This window comes from Ascaphus truei, unplaced genomic scaffold (assembly GCF_040206685.1).
Source record: "Ascaphus truei isolate aAscTru1 unplaced genomic scaffold, aAscTru1.hap1 HAP1_SCAFFOLD_1400, whole genome shotgun sequence".
Taxonomy (NCBI): Eukaryota; Metazoa; Chordata; class Amphibia; order Anura; family Ascaphidae; genus Ascaphus; species Ascaphus truei.
The window spans coordinates 56,936-76,502 of NW_027454281.1; the positions used below are offsets into that span (position 1 = coordinate 56,936).

Sequence of the window (19,567 nt, forward strand, 5' to 3'; positions counted from 1 at the left end):
GCACTTTACAGAAGATGATGCAGATGTCATCATTGGTTGGTGGGTTCATTAAATCAATCCATCATATCATAACCACACTGTGCATATGATGTACTGAATCAGTAACACCAGGAAGACATCTCCATGTTAGGAGTAGAGTTGAAGTTAACAGAATATGTCCAGCACTGTGGTGTGTAGCCCATAAATAATAATTGTGCACATTACCAGAACAACATACTGTCAACTGCAAGATCATTTTGCTGCTTGTAGCGTATGCTCATCCTGTACAGTGTTGTAGTAGATCCGTCTCTTCAGTGTTCACTGCAACAAAAGTAAGACATTGCATTAATATTACAGACGTTTGGGGGCTGAAATCTCACTTCGCTGCGGACAATTTCCCTTTGCATAAGATTCTTGTGATTATGTCAATGATGATCAATAACTGCATCATAACACAGCCGCTCTATACAGAAGATGTACTTGCTCTCATTGGTCATTGAGGTAATACGTCACACAATGTACAGATATAGCAAGGATTATTTCTCCCACTTGTGCATTATGGCATTATGATGGGAAATGTTGTGAGATTCTGCATTATCAGCATCACTGAATCTTTTGGAAATTAAGTGATATTCTATGTTTTAATGCAATATTATGGGTGATCAGCCGGTAAAATAATAATAGCTTGCTGTATCTGTAGCCATGCTCTACCCATGATGTGCTGAACCAATGACTGCAGAGAGATTCAGAGTGCTAAACATGACTGGAACGCATCTCTGAATAATGGGCAGCAAAGCAGTGCAGAATAGGAGGTGAAAGTATTTAAAATGGAAGATCCTTAGCAGCTGTGTGGAGAGTAGACAGTACAGACTGACCAAGTAAATGGTAAAAGGAGTAACTTCAACATTACTTGGCTTTGTTCTCCACATTGAAGCTTTCCTCCTCTTTAAATCACTAATACTGATGCCATGTGTAACCTGTACTGAGAGTTATATAATCTACTGGCCTAGATGAAACCATATGATGCAAACAGGATCCATCCCACTCCAGATTCATAGAATTGAACCACCTCAACCTTTCATAACAATCACATAGAACTGCAGCTGTGCGCTACTGCACATGTTCTTGTTATGAATGGTAGTAGATGTGGTCCTTGGGTCTTTACTTCATACTGTAGCCACCCTCTACTCATGATGTATTGAATCAACGAAAACCTGCATGGTTCAGATCACAGGAAGGGGTAGAGTAGAGATGAAAATATTCAATGTGAAACCCGTAGCAGCCGGATTGTGTGGAGTCAATAAAACGACAAATACTAAATGGTAAATGAGAAATATACACATTGCTTATCTGTCTCTGTGTAGTAATTTTCCTTCTCTTCAACTGTCCTTCAAATTTTCTCTTTTGCAAGAAAAGGAACACATGGCTTCAATATTCACTTCTGTTCTGCAGTCATCCCTCCTGAAATAAAAGTTAAGCATTGCATTGTTATTATGATAATACATACAATAAACCTTGCTCCAAACCATTTGATGCAAAGCAAATCCACCTCCCACCCACAGCTGTGCTCCTTCTAGAGCATGCATGTCAAACTCCAGTCCTCGAGGGTCCCAAACAGGCCAGGTTTTCAGTAGGGATATCCTGAAAACCTGGCCTGTTTGCGGCCCTCGAGGACTGGAGTTTGACATCCTTGTTCTTGAGCTTCTACCACGCAAGTCATCCATGTGAGTGACACTGTACTGCAGTCCTGGTCTGCACACAATCTACTGAATCAATGACATCACACTGTAAAGGCAATCTACAAGATGTATTAGTTGTCCACACTTCCGAAATGTTACTTTTATGTCCAAATCACTTATTCCCATGACCTGATATTTGTATTTGTTATTTATAGGATTGTCACAAAGAGTTGATGAGGTCACCAAATGATAGTATGTAGAGAGAAAGAGAGATCTCAGAACAGAGCCCTGATGTATACCCACAGACAGATCAATAGAAGACGAAGACATGTTAGCAACAGAGATGGAGAATGTGTGACAGGAAAGTTATGATGAAAACCAGGATAGAACTGTGTTACGGATACCAAGAGAGAGTTTAGAATATGAAGGAGGAGAGTGATTGAGAGCATCAAACGCAGCAGATAGATCAAGTAGGATTAGTAGGGAAAAGTGACCTTGGGAATTTGCTTTAAGCACAGTCTGTAGAACGAGCTGTACGAAAGGCAGGTTGTAAAGGATCCAGGAGGGAATGTGATTTAAGAATGTTGACATTCTAGCAATTAGGAGACAAACAGCAGGAGGGATACAGGGCGGTAGTTAGTAAGGCACATAGGGTGTAGGTTGTTTCTGAGAAAAGGGTGACCACTACAGGCTTAAAGTAAGAGGGTAAAGAGCCAGAGAATAGGGAGGAATTGAAGATGTGGGTGAGAGTGGGGACTAAGAGATGCAGTAAGGTGTGAGGGGATACGATCTAGAGGGCATGGGTTAATACGCTTAGCAGGGAGGTGGAGAGAGAGAGGCAAGAGGCAGAGAGTGGTGCAGGGGTTGAGGAAGAGATGTTGCATGTACCTTATCAGAACATCAATTCACACTGGTGCAGAGTTGATGATGAATCCAGTTCACCTCCAATTCAATTTTAACAGAAATGTTTCATTCTTCATTACTGAAAAAAAAAAAAAGTAAAAAACATTTCATTACTATTTTCAAAATGGATTGAATTCCCCCAACAATGACTATGTGTTACCAATATATCCCTCTCAGTCCCACTGCAGCATATACTGTACCAGTGTGAAAGTAGGAAGGTACACAGTACCGGTAAAACAATACGTGCCGGTACTATGCACCATATGAATTATAAGGGGATGTAAATCTCCCAGTCTCTCTCCATATCCGCAACAGAGCGGGCTCCGGTCAGTGGCATGGATGCCCATATATGGGTATGCTCATATTTGGGCATCCCATGTCACTGACCGGAGCCGGCTCTGAGTATAGGGATATATGCGGAGACGCACAGGTGCAAGGAAATGGGAGGAGGCACGGTGAGAAACAGGGAGAGACCACAGGAAGATAGAGGGCAACAACTTCCACAAGGTACTTGTATGGGTATAATTGTTTGTATTTTGTGCAGAGGGGGTAATTTCAGATAAAATACAATTCTCCACCCTCTACGAAACAATTCCACTTTGTTCAGTAAGCCAGAAAGTCTTGGTCCCATGTGGACTGAATTTAATGCAAATAAGGTCCTTAATACACAAGTAAAGAATAAAGTTACTTATTCTCTACTGTAAGAAGTGCCACATTGCCCACTATTTGGGTCCTGTGCCCAGATTGTGACCATGCATGGCAGAGGTGAGATTCCCCCAACTCCAATTTGCTACACTCTCCAAGAGAGATAATTGTGATCAGAGGTGGAACAAGGGGAGGGTGTGAGCAGGGTCACTGCCCAGGGAGTAACCTGACTGGGGGCACGGAAATCTCATTTAGTGCATATGTTGCGGCACTGCATTGATTGACCGGTCAATCTGCACTGCTGCCTGTCACAGTGACATCCTGATCGGGCACTGTGATCAGCTATAGCACTGACCCAGGTGAGATAGTTCAGCACTTTACAAGGAGGGAACAGATGTTGTGGGTGACAGATGCTGGAGGTAGGCCAAGACTGTTGGCCAGAGTAACGTGGAGACTTACTGCACTCTGCATGCCCATCCTCTCCCTGACATCAGGGGAAGGAAGTGGCCCTGGGGTGTGTGTAGGTATGCCAGATGTCAGTGTATGCATAAGTAAGTATGCCTGTGTAGTGGGAGGTGTAGGGGCGTTAAGCTGGAGGACTTAAAACAGGCACAAAAGCACATAGATACCTCTGATTATACCGCACCAAATGCTGATAATATCATGCTGTAGATGCACTTTACAGAAGATGATGCAGATGTCATCATTGGTTGGTGGGTTCATTAAATCAATCCATCATATCATAACCACACTGTGCATATGATGTACTGAATCAGTAACACCAGGAAGACATCTCCATGTTAGGAGTAGAGTTGAAGTTAACAGAATATGTCCAGCACTGTGGTGTGTAGCCCATAAATAATAATTGTGCACATTACCAGAACAACATACTGTCAACTGCAAGATCATTTTGCTGCTTGTAGCGTATGCTCATCCTGTACAGTGTTGTAGTAGATCCGTCTCTTCAGTGTTCACTGCAACAAAAGTAAGACATTGCATTAATATTACAGACGTTTGGGGGCTGAAATCTCACTTCGCTGCGGACAATTTCCCTTTGCATAAGATTCTTGTGATTATGTCAATGATGATCAATAACTGCATCATAACACAGCCGCTCTATACAGAAGATGTACTTGCTCTCATTGGTCATTGAGGTAATACGTCACACAATGTACAGATATAGCAAGGATTATTTCTCCCACTTGTGCATTATGGCATTATGATGGGAAATGTTGTGAGATTCTGCATTATCAGCATCACTGAATCTTTTGGAAATTAAGTGATATTCTATGTTTTAATGCAATATTATGGGTGATCAGCCGGTAAAATAATAATAGCTTGCTGTATCTGTAGCCATGCTCTACCCATGATGTGCTGAACCAATGACTGCAGAGAGATTCAGAGTGCTAAACATGACTGGAACGCATCTCTGAATAATGGGCAGCAAAGCAGTGCAGAATAGGAGGTGAAAGTATTTAAAATGGAAGATCCTTAGCAGCTGTGTGGAGAGTAGACAGTACAGACTGACCAAGTAAATGGTAAAAGGAGTAACTTCAACATTACTTGGCTTTGTTCTCCACATTGAAGCTTTCCTCCTCTTTAAATCACTAATACTGATGCCATGTGTAACCTGTACTGAGAGTTATATAATCTACTGGCCTAGATGAAACCATATGATGCAAACAGGATCCATCCCACTCCAGATTCATAGAATTGAACCACCTCAACCTTTCATAACAATCACATAGAACTGCAGCTGTGCGCTACTGCACATGTTCTTGTTATGAATGGTAGTAGATGTGGTCCTTGGGTCTTTACTTCATACTGTAGCCACACTCTACTCATGATGTATTGAATCAACGAAAACTTGCATGGTTCAGATCACAGGAAGGGGTAGAGTAGAGATGAAAATATTCAATGTGAAACCCGTAGCAGCCGGATTGTGTGGAGTCAATAAAACGACAAATACTAAATGGTAAATGAGAAATATACACATTGCTTATCTGTCTCGGTGTAGTAATTTTCCTTCTCTTCAACTGTCCTTCAAATTTTCTCTTTTGCAAGAAAAGGAACACATGGCTTCAATATTCACTTCTGTTCTGCAGTCATCCCTCCTGAAATAAAAGTTAAGCATTGCATTGTTATTATGATAATACATACAATAAACCTTGCTCCAAACCATTTGATGCAAAGCAAATCCACCTCCCACCCACAGCTGTGCTCCTTCTAGAGCATGCATGTCAAACTCCAGTCCTCGAGGGTCCCAAACAGGCCAGGTTTTCAGTAGGGATATCCTGAAAACCTGGCCTGTTTGCTGCCCTCGAGGACTGGAGTTTGACATCCTTGTTCTTGAGCTTCTACCACGCAAGTCATCCATGTGAGTGACACTGTACTGCAGTCCTGGTCTGCACACAATCTACTGAATCAATGACATCACACTGTAAAGGCAATCTACAAGATGTATTAGTTGTCCACACTTCCGAAATGTTACTTTTATGTCCAAATCACTTATTCCCATGACCTGATATTTGTATTTGTTATTTATAGGATTGTCACAAAGAGTTGATGAGGTCACCAAATGATAGTATGTAGAGAGAAAGAGAGATCTCAGAACAGAGCCCTGATGTATACCCACAGACAGATCAATAGAAGACGAAGACATGTTAGCAACAGAGATGGAGAATGTGTGACAGGAAAGTTATGATGAAAACCAGGATAGAACTGTGTTACGGATACCAAGAGAGAGTTTAGAATATGAAGGAGGAGAGTGATTGAGAGCATCAAACGCAGCAGATAGATCAAGTAGGATTAGTAGGGAAAAGTGACCTTGGGAATTTGCTTTAAGCACAGTCTGTAGAACGAGCTGTACGAAAGGCAGGTTGTAAAGGATCCAGGAGGGAATGTGATTTAAGAATGTTGACATTCTAGCAATTAGGAGACAAACAGCAGGAGGGATACAGGGCGGTAGTTAGTAAGGCACATAGGGTGTAGGTTGTTTCTGAGAAAAGGGTGACCACTACAGGCTTAAAGTAAGAGGGTAAAGAGCCAGAGAATAGGGAGGAATTGAAGATGTGGGTGAGAGTGGGGACTAAGAGATGCAGTAAGGTGTGAGGGGATACGATCTAGAGGGCATGTGGTAGAGGGAGAAGAGAAGATGATTAGCTTCCAGCTCTGTAAGAGAAGAAAAGGAGTCAAATGCAGAAGGAGAATTAGGTAGAAGGAGAGAAGGGGGAAGGGACAGAAGGAATCTCCTTGTGGGTGGCATCCACCTTGCCTCTGAAGTAGTCAAATGCTTGAGGAGAAGTGAAGGAAGGATGGCAAGTGTGAGGAGAAGGTTAGTGGAGGGAGTCAAATACAGGGAAAAAAAGACAGCGTAAATTAAATTTGAGTGTTGATGAATGTGAAAAAAAAGTAGTGTGGTTTGGCCCCAGAGAGCAGCTTTATACAGGACTGGAGACATTTTTACTGTAGAAAAATCAAATATCAATTGTGTGATTTCCTTCATAGGCATTAAGAACAGCGAGTGGAAGTGTGATGAACATGTTTGGGAATTTAGCCAAGGGTGTGGGCTAGAGGGACAAGTGTGTCAGAGCCTAGAGGGGGCATATAGATAGGAGGATAGCATTGTAAGAGTTAATAAGATTGTTAGTTTAAGCGGAAAGAGAGAGAGAGCAGAGAGGTTAGAGTAGATGTCAGAGGAGAGTTTAATTAAGCAGAGGCAAATCAGTGGGACAGGTAAGATGGGGTGAGGGGAATGACTGATTGTGAATGATGAGAGCAGAAGAGGTCATGTACAACTAGAGCCTTGTTAGTCAGAGAACGGACATTCCAGATGGCATAGGAGAAGGGAAGAGAAAAGTAAGGAAAGGAATGTGGATTACATTAGATAGGTTAACACTCTTAGCAGGGAGGCCCGATGTGTATATGAGCAGGTTCAAGATTATAAGAGATATCCCACACATCAGCAAACATAGAAGGAGACACAGAGATAGGTGTAGAGAGAGACAGAGATAGCTCTATGTAGAGAGAGAGGGACGTAGAGAGAATGAGACAGATAGGCGCAGAGAGAGGGGGCGCAGAGAGAGGAGGCGCCAAAAGAGGGGGCGCAGAGAGAGGGGGCCCAGAGAATAGGATATTAAAGAGTGCTTTTCATTGAGCAGTGCAGAAATAGCTGCAATAGAGGTCTGTACAAATGGTGCAGTGTGTAGACACATGCAAAGGTAGGGGAAGGAAAGAGGAGAACATGTGGATAAAAGCAGGAGTGTGGAAGTTAGAGAAATTAGAAAAGTTTAACAGAGGAGTGAGGAAACAGCAAGCAGAAAGAACAAGAGAGAGGTTACATTGGGATGACGTTCTGTGGTAAAGAGAAAATGCTAGGAGAGAGCTTTCAAATATTAGAGGACATGAATTGAGGGAGCAAATGTATAAATCAAAACCTGAGGGGGAGGTATAGCACGAAAGCTTGCACAGCAGATTATAGTCTTAATGTTGCGTGTACCTGTCAGGGTATTCAAGAAGTTAAATTCTCACAAGTGCAGAGTTCATGATGAAATGCTGAATCTAGTCCCCCTCCAATTTAATTTTAATATAACTTTTCCATTCTTCATTACTGCAAAAAGCAAACAAAACCAAACCACATTGCATTACTATTTTCAAAATGGATTGAATGGCATATTCAACAGTGACTGTGTGATGCCAATATTCCCCACTCACTCGTAGTGAAGCACATATTGTACTAGTGTTGAAAGTAGGCCGGTAGAGTCAGGTACGCAGTACTGATAAAACAATAAGTGCCCGTCGTAAGTACCAGCTCCGCAACAGTGCAGGCATCACATTAGTGACGTGGATGAACATATATGGATAAGCCCATATTAAGGCATCACGTGACCAGAGCCGTCACTGACTGGGTATACGTAAAGACGCAGGGAGATGCAAGGAAAGGGAGGGAGAGAGACAGGGAGAAGATGTGAAACGGAGGAAGGCACGGATGGAGGGAGTTCTTCCGAGCTTCTGCGGGCCTCTCTCTTTCACTGGTGCATGCCGGGAGCTGGTCCCAACATCCACAAAGTGTGTGTGTATTATTGGTTGTATTTTATGGGGGTAGGAGGGTAGTGTGTATATTGTGTGTGGGGGAGTATTATATTGTGTGTAGAGGTGCAGAGGAGAGTACTAGATTGTGTATCTTGTGTAAGGGTGTTGTGTATATTGTGTTTGGAGCTATAATATTATTGGGGAGATTAGTATTGAGGAGGTATTATAGTGTGTATTGTGGGGAGTATTAGTGTGTGTATTGTTTGTGGGTGACAGATGCTGGGGGTATGCAGCAATCCCTGCACTGAGGTCCGAGGCGGCTCTGCATCGCTCGCACACACTGTGGATGACCAAGCATGTGCCCATGATAATCATGGCCTTAGAGGGATGAGTGTGTCAGAGCCTAGAAGGGGCATATATATGATGGAGGAGGGAGGAGGAGGAGGGAGGAGGAGGAGGGAGGAGGAGGAGATGATAGCATTGTAAAAGTTAACAAGATAGTTAGTTTAAGCAGAAAGTGAGGAGAGGTTAGAGATAAGGGTAGATGTCAGAGGAGAGAGTTCAATTAAGCTGAGGTATCGAGTAGGACAGGGGTGAGGGGAATGAGAGGTGGTGGATGATGAGAGCAGAAGAGGTCATGTACAAATAGACCTTGTTAGTCAGAGAGCAGTCATTCCAGAGGGCACGTGAGAAGTGAAGAGTAAAGTGAGACATGGAATGTGGATTACATTAGATGGGTTAATACGCTTAGCAGGGAGGTGGAGAGAGAGAGGCAAGAGGCAGAGAGTGGTGCAGGGGTTGAGGAAGAGATGTTGCATGTACCTTATCAGAACATTAAAGAACATCAATTCACACTGGTGCAGAGTTGATGATGAATCCAGTTCACCTCCAATTCAATTTTAACAGAAATGTTTCATTCTTCATTACTGAAAAAAAAGAAAAGTAAAAAACATTTCATTACTATTTTCAAAATGGATTGAATTCCCCCAACAATGACTATGTGTTACCAATATATCCCTCTCAGTCCCACTGCAGCATATACTGTACCAGTGTGAAAGTAGGAAGGTACACAGTACCGGTAAAACAATACGTGCCGGTACTATGCACCATATGAATTATAAGGGGATGTAAATCTCCCAGTCTCTCTCCATATCCGCAACAGAGCGGGCTCCGGTCAGTGGCATGGATGCCCATATATGGGTATGCTCATATTTGGGCATCCCATGTCACTGACCGGAGCCGGCTCTGAGTATAGGGATATATGCGGAGACGCACAGGTGCAAGGAAATGGGAGGAGGCACGGTGAGAAACAGGGAGAGACCACAGGAAGATAGAGGGCAACAACTTCCACAAGGTACTTGTATGGGTATAATTGTTTGTATTTTGTGCAGAGGGGGTAATTTCAGATAAAATACAATTCTCCACCCTCTACGAAACAATTCCACTTTGTTCAGTAAGCCAGAAAGTCTTGGTCCCATGTGGACTGAATTTAATGCAAATAAGGTCCTTAATACACAAGTAAAGAATAAAGTTACTTATTCTCTACTGTAAGAAGTGCCACATTGCCCACTATTTGGGTCCTGTGCCCAGATTGTGACCATGCATGGCAGAGGTGAGATTCCCCCAACTCCAATTTGCTACACTCTCCAAGAGAGATAATTGTGATCAGAGGTGGAACTAGGGGAGGGTGTGAGCAGGGTCACTGCCCAGGGAGTAACCTGACTGGGGGCACGGAAATCTCATTTAGTGCATATGTTGCGGCACTGCATTGATTGACCGGTCAATCTGCACTGCTGCCTGTCACAGTGACATCCTGATCGGGCACTGTGATCAGCTATAGCACTGACCCAGGTGAGATAGTTCAGCACTTTACAAGGAGGGAACAGATGTTGTGGGTGACAGATGCTGGAGGTAGGCCAAGACTGTTGGCCAGAGTAACGTGGAGACTTACTGCACTCTGCATGCCCATCCTCTCCCTGACATCAGGGGAAGGAAGTGGCCCTGGGGTGTGTGTAGGTATGCCAGATGTCAGTGTATGCATAAGTAAGTATGCCTGTGTAGTGGGAGGTGTAGGGGCGTTAAGCTGGAGGACTTAAAACAGGCACAAAAGCACATAGATACCTCTGATTATACCGCACCAAATGCTGATAATATCATGCTGTAGCTGCACTTTACAGAAGATGATGCAGATGTCATCATTGGTTGGTGGGTTCATTAAATCAATCCATCATATCATAACCACACTGTGCATATGATGTACTGAATCAGTAACACCAGGAAGACATCTCCATGTTAGGAGTAGAGTTGAAGTTAACAGAATATGTCCAGCACTGTGGTGTGTAGCCCATAAATAATAATTGTGCACATTACCAGAACAACATACTGTCAACTGCAAGATCATTTTGCTGCTTGTAGCGTATGCTCATCCTGTACAGTGTTGTAGTAGATCCGTCTCTTCAGTGTTCACTGCAACAAAAGTAAGACATTGCATTAATATTACAGACGTTTGGGGGCTGAAATCTCACTTCGCTGCGGACAATTTCCCTTTGCATAAGATTCTTGTGATTATGTCAATGATGATCAATAACTGCATCATAACACAGCCGCTCTATACAGAAGATGTACTTGCTCTCATTGGTCATTGAGGTAATACGTCACACAATGTACAGATATAGCAAGGATTATTTCTCCCACTTGTGCATTATGGCATTATGATGGGAAATGTTGTGAGATTCTGCATTATCAGCAACACTGAATCTTTTGGAAATTAAGTGATATTCTATGTTTTAATGCAATATTATGGGTGATCAGCCGGTAAAATAATAATAGCTTGCTGTATCTGTAGCCATGCTCTACCCATGATGTGCTGAACCAATGACTGCAGAGAGATTCAGAGTGCTAAACATGACTGGAACGCATCTCTGAATAATGGGCAGCAAAGCAGTGCAGAATAGGAGGTGAAAGTATTTAAAATGGAAGATCCTTAGCAGCTGTGTGGAGAGTAGACAGTACAGACTGACCAAGTAAATGGTAAAAGGAGTAACTTCAACATTACTTGGCTTTGTTCTCCACATTGAAGCTTTCCTCCTCTTTAAATCACTAATACTGATGCCATGTGTAACCTGTACTGAGAGTTATATAATCTACTGGCCTAGATGAAACCATATGATGCAAACAGGATCCATCCCACTCCAGATTCATAGAATTGAACCACCTCAACCTTTCATAACAATCACATAGAACTGCAGCTGTGCGCTACTGCACATGTTCTTGTTATGAATGGTAGTAGATGTGGTCCTTGGGTCTTTACTTCATACTGTAGCCACACTCTACTCATGATGTATTGAATCAACGAAAACTTGCATGGTTCAGATCACAGGAAGGGGTAGAGTAGAGATGAAAATATTCAATGTGAAACCCGTAGCAGCCGGATTGTGTGGAGTCAATAAAACGACAAATACTAAATGGTAAATGAGAAATATACACATTGCTTATCTGTCTCTGTGTAGTAATTTTCCTTCTCTTCAACTGTCCTTCAAATTTTCTCTTTTGCAAGAAAAGGAACACATGGCTTCAATATTCACTTCTGTTCTGCAGTCATCCCTCCTGAAATACATACAATAAACCTTGCTCCAAACCATTTGATGCAAAGCAAATCCACCTCCCACCCACAGCTGTGCTCCTTCTAGAGCATGCATGTCAAACTCCAGTCCTCGAGGGTCCCAAACAGGCCAGGTTTTCAGTAGGGATATCCTGAAAACCTGGCCTGTTTGCGGCCCTCGAGGACTGGAGTTTGACATCCTTGTTCTTGAGCTTCTACCACGCAAGTCATCCATGTGAGTGACACTGTACTGCAGTCCTGGTCTGCACACAATCTACTGAATCAATGACATCACACTGTAAAGGCAATCTACAAGATGTATTAGTTGTCCACACTTCCGAAATGTTACTTTTATGTCCAAATCACTTATTCCCATGACCTGATATTTGTATTTGTTATTTATAGGATTGTCACAAAGAGTTGATGAGGTCACCAAATGATAGTATGTAGAGAGAAAGAGAGATCTCAGAACAGAGCCCTGATGTATACCCACAGACAGATCAATAGAAGACGAAGACATGTTAGCAACAGAGATGGAGAATGTGTGACAGGAAAGTTATGATGAAAACCAGGATAGAACTGTGTTACGGATACCAAGAGAGAGTTTAGAATATGAAGGAGGAGAGTGATTGAGAGCATCAAACGCAGCAGATAGATCAAGTAGGATTAGTAGGGAAAAGTGACCTTGGGAATTTGCTTTAAGCACAGTCTGTAGAACGAGCTGTACGAAAGGCAGGTTGTAAAGGATCCAGGAGGGAATGTGATTTAAGAATGTTGACATTCTAGCAATTAGGAGACAAACAGCAGGAGGGATACAGGGCGGTAGTTAGTATAGGGTTAAGGTTGTTTCTGAGAAAAGGGTGACCACTACAGGCTTAAAGTAAGAGGGTAAAGAGCCAGAGAATAGGGAGGAATTGAAGATGTGGGTGAGAGTGGGGACTAAGAGATGCAGTAAGGTGTGAGGGGATACGATCTAGAGGGCATGTGGTAGAGGGAGAAGAGAAGATGATTAGCTTCCAGCTCTGTAAGAGAAGAAAAGGAGTCAAATGCAGAAGGAGAATTAGGTAGAAGGAGAGAAGGGGGAAGGGACAGAAGGAATCTCCTTGTGGGTGGCATCCACCTTGCCTCTGAAGTAGTCAAATGCTTGAGGAGAAGTGAAGGAAGGATGGCAAGTGTGAGAAGAAGGTTAGTGGAGGGAGTCAAATACAGGGGAAAAAAGACAGCGTAAATTAAATTTGTGTGTTGATGAATATGGAAAAAAAAGTAGTGTGGTTTGGCCCCAGAGAGCAGCTTTATACAGGACTGGAGACATTTTTACTGTAGAAAAATCAAACATCAAGTGTGAGATTTCCTTCATAGGCATTAAGAACAGCGAGTGGAAGTGTGATGAACATGTTTGGGAATTTAGCCAAGGGTGTGGGTTAGAGGGACGAGTGTGTCAGAGCTTGAAGGGGCATATAGAGGATAGCATTGTAAGAGTTAATAAGATTGTCAGTTTAAGCAGAAAGAGAGAGAGAGAGCAGAGAGGTTAGAGTAGATGTCAGAGGAGAGTTTAATTAAGCAGAGGAAAATCAGTGGGACAGGTAAGATGGGGTGAGGGGAATGACTGATTGTGAATGATGAGAGCAGAAGAGGTCATGTACAACTAGACCCTTGTTAGTAAGAGTGGACATTCCAGAGGGCACAGGAGAAGGGAAGAGAAAAGTAAGGAAAGGAATGTGGATTACATTAGATAGGTTAACACTCTTAGCAGGGAGGCAGAGGCAGGGAGGCCCGATGTGTATATGAGCAGGTTCAAGATTATAAGAGATATCCCACACATCAGCAAACATAGAAGGAGACACAGAGATAGGTGTAGAGAGAGACAGAGATAGCTCTATGTAGAGAGAGAGGGACGTAGAGAGAATGAGACAGATAGGCGCAGAGAGAGGGGGCGCAGAGAGAGGAGGCGCCAAAAGAGGGGGCGCAGAGAGAGGGGGCACAGAGAATAGGATATTAAAGAGTGCTTTTCATTGAGCAGTGCAGAAATAGCTGCAATAGAGGTCTGTACAAATGGTGCAGTGTGTAGACACATGCAAAGGTAGGGGAAGGAAAGAGAACATGTGGATAAAAGCAGGAGTGTGGAAGTTAGAGAAATTAGAAAAGTTTAACAGAGGAGTGAGGAAACAGCAAGCAGAGAGAACAAGAGAGAGGTTACATTGGGATGACGTTCTGTGGTAGAGAGAAAATGCTAGGAGAGAGCTTTCAAATATTAGAGGACATGACTTGAGGGAGCAAATGTATAAATCAAAACCTGAGGGGGAGGTATAGCACGAAAGCTTGCACAGCAGATTATAGTCTTAAAGTTGCGTGTACCTGTCAGGGCATTCAAGAAGGTAAATTCTCACAAGTGCAGAGTTCATGATGAAATGCTGAATCCAGTTCCCCTCCAATTTAATTTTAATATAACTTATCCATTCTTCATTACTGCAAAAAGCAAACAAAACAAAACCACATTGCATTACTATTTTCAAAATGGATTGAATGGCATATTCAACAGTGACTGTGTGATGCCAATATTCCCCACTCACTCGTAGTGAAGCACTTATTGTACTAGTGTTGAAAGTAGGCCGGTAGAGTCAGGTACGCAGTACTGATAAAACAATAAGTGCGCGTCGTAAGTACCAGCTCCGCAACAGTGCGGGCATCACATTAGTGACGTGGATGAACATATATGGATAAGCCCATATTAAGGCATCACGTGACCAGAGCCGTCACTGACTGGGTATACGTAAAGACGCAGGGAGATGCAAGGAAAGGGAGGGAGAGAGACAGGGAGAAGATGGGAAACGGAGGGAGGCACGGATGGAGAGAGGGAGTTCTTCCGAGCTTCTGCTGGCCTCTCTCTTTCACTGGTGCATGCCGGGAGCTGGTCCCAACATCCACAAAGTGTGTGTGTATTATTGGTTGTATTTTATGGGGGTAGGAGGGTAGTGTGTATATTGTGTGTGTGGGAGTATTATATTGTGTGTAGAGGTGCAGAGGAGAGTACTAGATTGTGTATCTTGTGTAAGGGTGTTGTGTATATTGTGTTTGGAGCTATAATATTATTGGAGAGATTAGTATTGAGGAGGTATTATAGTGTGTATTGTGGGGAGTATTAGTGTGTGTATTGTTTGTGGGTGACAGATGCTGGGGTATGCAGCAATCCCTGCACTGAGGTCCGAGGCGGCTCTGCATCGCTCGCACGCACTGTGGATGACCAAGCATGTGCCCATGATAATCATGGCCTTAGAGGGATGAGTGTGTCAGAGCCTAGAAGGGGCATATAAATATATAATGGAGGAGGGAGGAGGGAGGAGGAGGGAGGAGGAGGAGATGATAGCATTGTAAAAGTTAACAAGATAGTTAGTTTAAGCAGAAAGTGAGGAGAGGTTAGAGATAAGGGTAGATGTCAGAGGAGAGAGTTCAATTAAGCTGAGGTATCTAGTAGGACAGGGGTGAGGGGAATGAGAAGTGGTGGATGATGAGAGCAGAAGAGGTCATGTACAAATAGACCTTGTTAGTCAGAGAGCAGACATTCCAGAGGGCACGTGAGAAGTGAAGAGTAAAGTGAGACATGGAATGTGGATTACATTAGATGGGTTAATACGCTTAGCAGGGAGGTGGAGAGAGAGAGGCAAGAGGCAGAGAGTGGTGTAGGGGTTGAGGAAGAGATGTTGCATGTACCTTATCAGAACATTAAAGAACATCAATTCACACTGGTGCAGAGTTGATGATGATTCCAGTTCACCTCCAATTCAATTTTAACAGAACTTTTTCATTCTTCATTACTGCAAAAAAAAAAAGTATAAAACATTGCATTACTATTTTCAAAATGGATTGAATTCCCCCAACAATAACTATGTGTTACCAATATATCCCTCTCAGTCCCACTGCAGCACATACTGTACCAGTGTGAAAGTAGGAAGGTACACAGTAACGGTAAAACAATACGTGCCGGTACTATGCACCATATGAATTATAAGGGGATGTAAATCTCCCAGTCTCTCTCCATATCCGCAACAGAGTGGGCTCCGGTCAGTGGCATGGATGCCCATGTATGGATATGCTCATATTTGGGCATCCCATGTCACTGACCGGAGCCGGCTCTGAGTATAGGGATATATGCGGAGACGCAGAGGTGCAAGGAAATGGGAGGAGGCACGGTGAGAAACAGGGAGAGACCACAGGAAGATAGAGGGCAACAACTTCCACAAGGTACATGTATGTGTATAATTGTTTGTATTTTGTGCAGAGGGGGTAATTTCAGATAAAATACAATTCTCCACCCTCTACGAAATAATTCCACTTTGTTCAGTAAGCCAGAAAGTCTTGGTCCCATGGGGACTGAATTTTAATGCAAATAAGGTCCTTAATACACAAGTAAAGAATATAGTTACTTATTCTCTACTGTAAGAAGTGCCACATTGCCCACTATTTGGGTCCTGTGCCCAGATTGTGACCATGCATGGCAGAGGTGAGATTCCACCAACACCAATTTGCTACACTCTCCAAGAGAGATAATTGTGGTCAGAGGTGGAACTAGGGGAGGGGGTGAGCAGGGTCACTGCCCAGGGAGTAACCTGACAGGGGGCACGGAAATCTCATTTAGTGCATATGGTGCGGCACTGCATTGATTGACCGGTCAATCTGCACTGCTGCCTGTCACAGTGACATCATGATCGGGCACTGTGATCAGCTATAGCACTGACCCAGGTGAGATAGTTCAGCACTTTACAAGGAGGGAACAGATGTTGTGGGTGACAGATGCTGGGGGTAGGCCAAGACTGTTGGCCAGAGTAACGTGGAGACTTACTGCACTCTGCATGCCCATCCTCTCCCTGACATCAGGGGAAGGAAGTGGCCCTGGGGTGTGTGTAGGTATGCCAGATGTCAGTGTATGCATAAGTAAGTATGTCTGTGTAGTGGGAGGTGTAGGGGCGTTAAGCTGGAGGACTTAAAAACAGGCACACATCTCACTTCGCTGCGGACAATTTCCCTTTGCATAAGATTCTTGTGATTATGTCAATGATGATCAATAACTGCATCATAACACAGCCGCTCTATACAGAAGATGTACTTGCTATCAATGGTCATGGAGGTAATACGTCACACAATGTACAGATATAGCAAGGATTATTTCTTCCTCTGGTGCATTATGGCATTATGATGGGAAATGTTGTGAGATTCTGCATTATCAGCATCACTGAATCTTTTGGAAATTAAGTGATATTCTATGTTTTAATGCAATATTATGGGTGATCAGCCGGTAAAATAATAATAGCTTGCTGTATCTGTAGCCATGCTCTACCCATGATGTGCTGAATCAATGACTGCAGAGAGATTCAGAGTGGTAAACATGACTGGAACGCATTTCTAAATAATGGGCAGCAAAGCAGTGCAGAATAGGAGGTGAAAGTATTTAAAATGGAAGACCCTTAGCAGCTGTGTGGGGAGTAGACAGTACAGACTGACCAAGTAAATGGTAAAAGGAGTAACTTCAACATTACTTGGCTTTGTACTCCACATTGAAGCTTTCCTCCTCTTTACATCACTAATACTGATGCCATGTGTAACCTGTACTGAGAGTTATATAATCTACTGGCCTAGATGAAACCATGTGATGCAAACAGGATCCATCCCACTCCAGATTCATAGAATTGAACCACCTCAACCTTTCATAACAATCACATAGAACTGCAGCTGTGCGCTACTGCACATGTTCTTGTTATGAATGGTAGTAGATGTGGTCCTTGGGTCTTTACTTCATACTGTAGCCACACTCTACTCATGATGTATTGAATCAATGAAAACTTGCATGGTTCAGATCACAGGAAGGGGTAGAGTAGAGATGAAAATGTTCAATGTGAAACCCGTAGCAGCTGGATTGTGTGGAGTCAATAAAACGACAAATACTAAATGGTAAATGAGAAATATACACATTGCTTATCTGTCTCTGTGTAGTAATTTTCATTCTGTTCAACTGTCCTTCAAATTTTCTCTTTTGCAAGAAAAGGAACACATGGCTTCAATATTCACTTCTGTTCTGCAGTCATCCCTCCTGAAATAAAAGTTAAGCATTGCATTGTTATTATGATAATACATACAATAAACCTTGCTCCAAACCATTTGATGCAAAGCAAATCCACCTCCCACCCACAGCTGTGCTCCGTCTAGAGCATGCATGTCAAACTCCAGTCCTCGAGGGTCCCAAACAGGCCAGGTTTTCAGTAGGGATATCCTGAAAACCTGGCCTGTTTGCTGCCCTCGAGGACTGGAGTTTGACATCCTTGTTCTTGAGCTTCTACCACGCAAGTCATCCATGTGAGTGACACTGTACTGCAGTCCTGGTCTGCACACAATCTACTGAATCAATGACATCACACTGTAAAGGCAATCTACAAGATGTATTAGTTGTCCACACTTCCGAAATGTTACTTTTATGTCCAAATCACTTATTCCCATGACCTGATATTTGTATTTGTTATTTATAGGATTTTCACATGTATTACTACTGTGAAACGCTATATACATTAATAGTGCTATATAAATAAATACATACACATTTATATATAATAATAATAACAGCATGTTCTTTTAAAGCGCTGCTAGTTTTACGTAGCGCTATACAGAGACATTTTGCAGACACAAGTCCCTGCCCCATAGAGCTTACAATCTATGACATTGGTGCCTGAGGCACAGAGGATATGAAGTGACTTGCCCAAGGTCACACACACACAAATATATATACATAAATATATACATATATACACACACACACACACACACACACACACACACACACACACACACACACACACACACACACACATATATGAAAACTAACACAGAAAAAAAGAATCCCCTGAATAGCACTCTAACATACACAAATTGTATCAATAAAGGTTTATTAATCACATACACATAAATGGTTAAAATGAGGAGCAGTGGTGACCTACAAAGCTGTTATAAACTGAACCTTAAGGTGTGGGGAAAAATGCTACACTGCAGTAATAAGTACAAAGTGTGTAAATAAAGTGTAGAGGCAAGAAATATATGGAAATGAGAACACTCAGACCGGCCGGTCAAGTACTACCTAAGTTGAAGCCCCCTGTGTGAAGTGCTTGTATGAAACTAGTGTATAACTAACAAGCAAGGAAATGAATAAGTTAATTATATAAGTTAGTAATATGATCCAAGCCTATAGATATGAAACACACAGATGAGCAAAAAATTGGCAGATATAACTAACAAGCCAAAATAGGTAGCAAAAGTACTTAGACCAGTCCTGAGTGTACAGCAAAGTGTCCAGCAGAGTGATAGCATATATCCACAGCTTAACTGCTCGTAGGTTCAGGGAGAGTGAGTCTCAGCACATGCTCCCAGGGTTGCTTGGAGCACAGACTGCAAGATTCAGCGGAGAGAAGGAGAAACAGCTGAGATCACCACCACATCCTAGATGAGACAGACAAGTCCTGACATGCATGTTTCACCACTTGCTTGTCCGGGGGCTTAACATATAGACAGTTGATAGATGTATTTGAAGTTGCATATTCTGTGCCGTGGATTAATCAGTATACTGAAAGCAACTGAAGATGGTACAGTAGCTGTGATAGGTTGGCCTCATAGCTCCTCCTTCAATGGAGGAATCGGCTCACAGAGCACTTAAATCTCTAAATGCCCAAAGAAAAAAATAAGCATGCAGTAC

At 42.8% G+C, this 19,567-nt stretch overlaps 2 long non-coding RNA genes across 2 annotated transcripts; both read right to left on the reverse strand.

The window, feature by feature from the left end:
• Positions 1-1,324: 1,324 nt before the first annotated feature.
• LOC142475818 (uncharacterized) lies at positions 1,325-4,197 on the reverse strand. The gene is made up of 3 exons (XR_012791151.1): positions 4,085-4,197; positions 2,547-2,640; positions 1,325-1,440 (listed from the first exon to the last, which is right to left on the reverse strand). It is a non-coding gene; the product is annotated as an uncharacterized LOC142475818 (long non-coding RNA).
• Positions 4,198-5,226: 1,029 nt separating this feature from the next.
• Positions 5,227-9,157, reverse strand: LOC142475819 (uncharacterized). Its single transcript, XR_012791152.1, has 3 exons — positions 9,060-9,157; positions 7,705-7,815; positions 5,227-5,320 (listed from the first exon to the last, which is right to left on the reverse strand). It is a non-coding gene; the product is annotated as an uncharacterized LOC142475819 (long non-coding RNA).
• Positions 9,158-19,567: the final 10,410 nt, after the last annotated feature.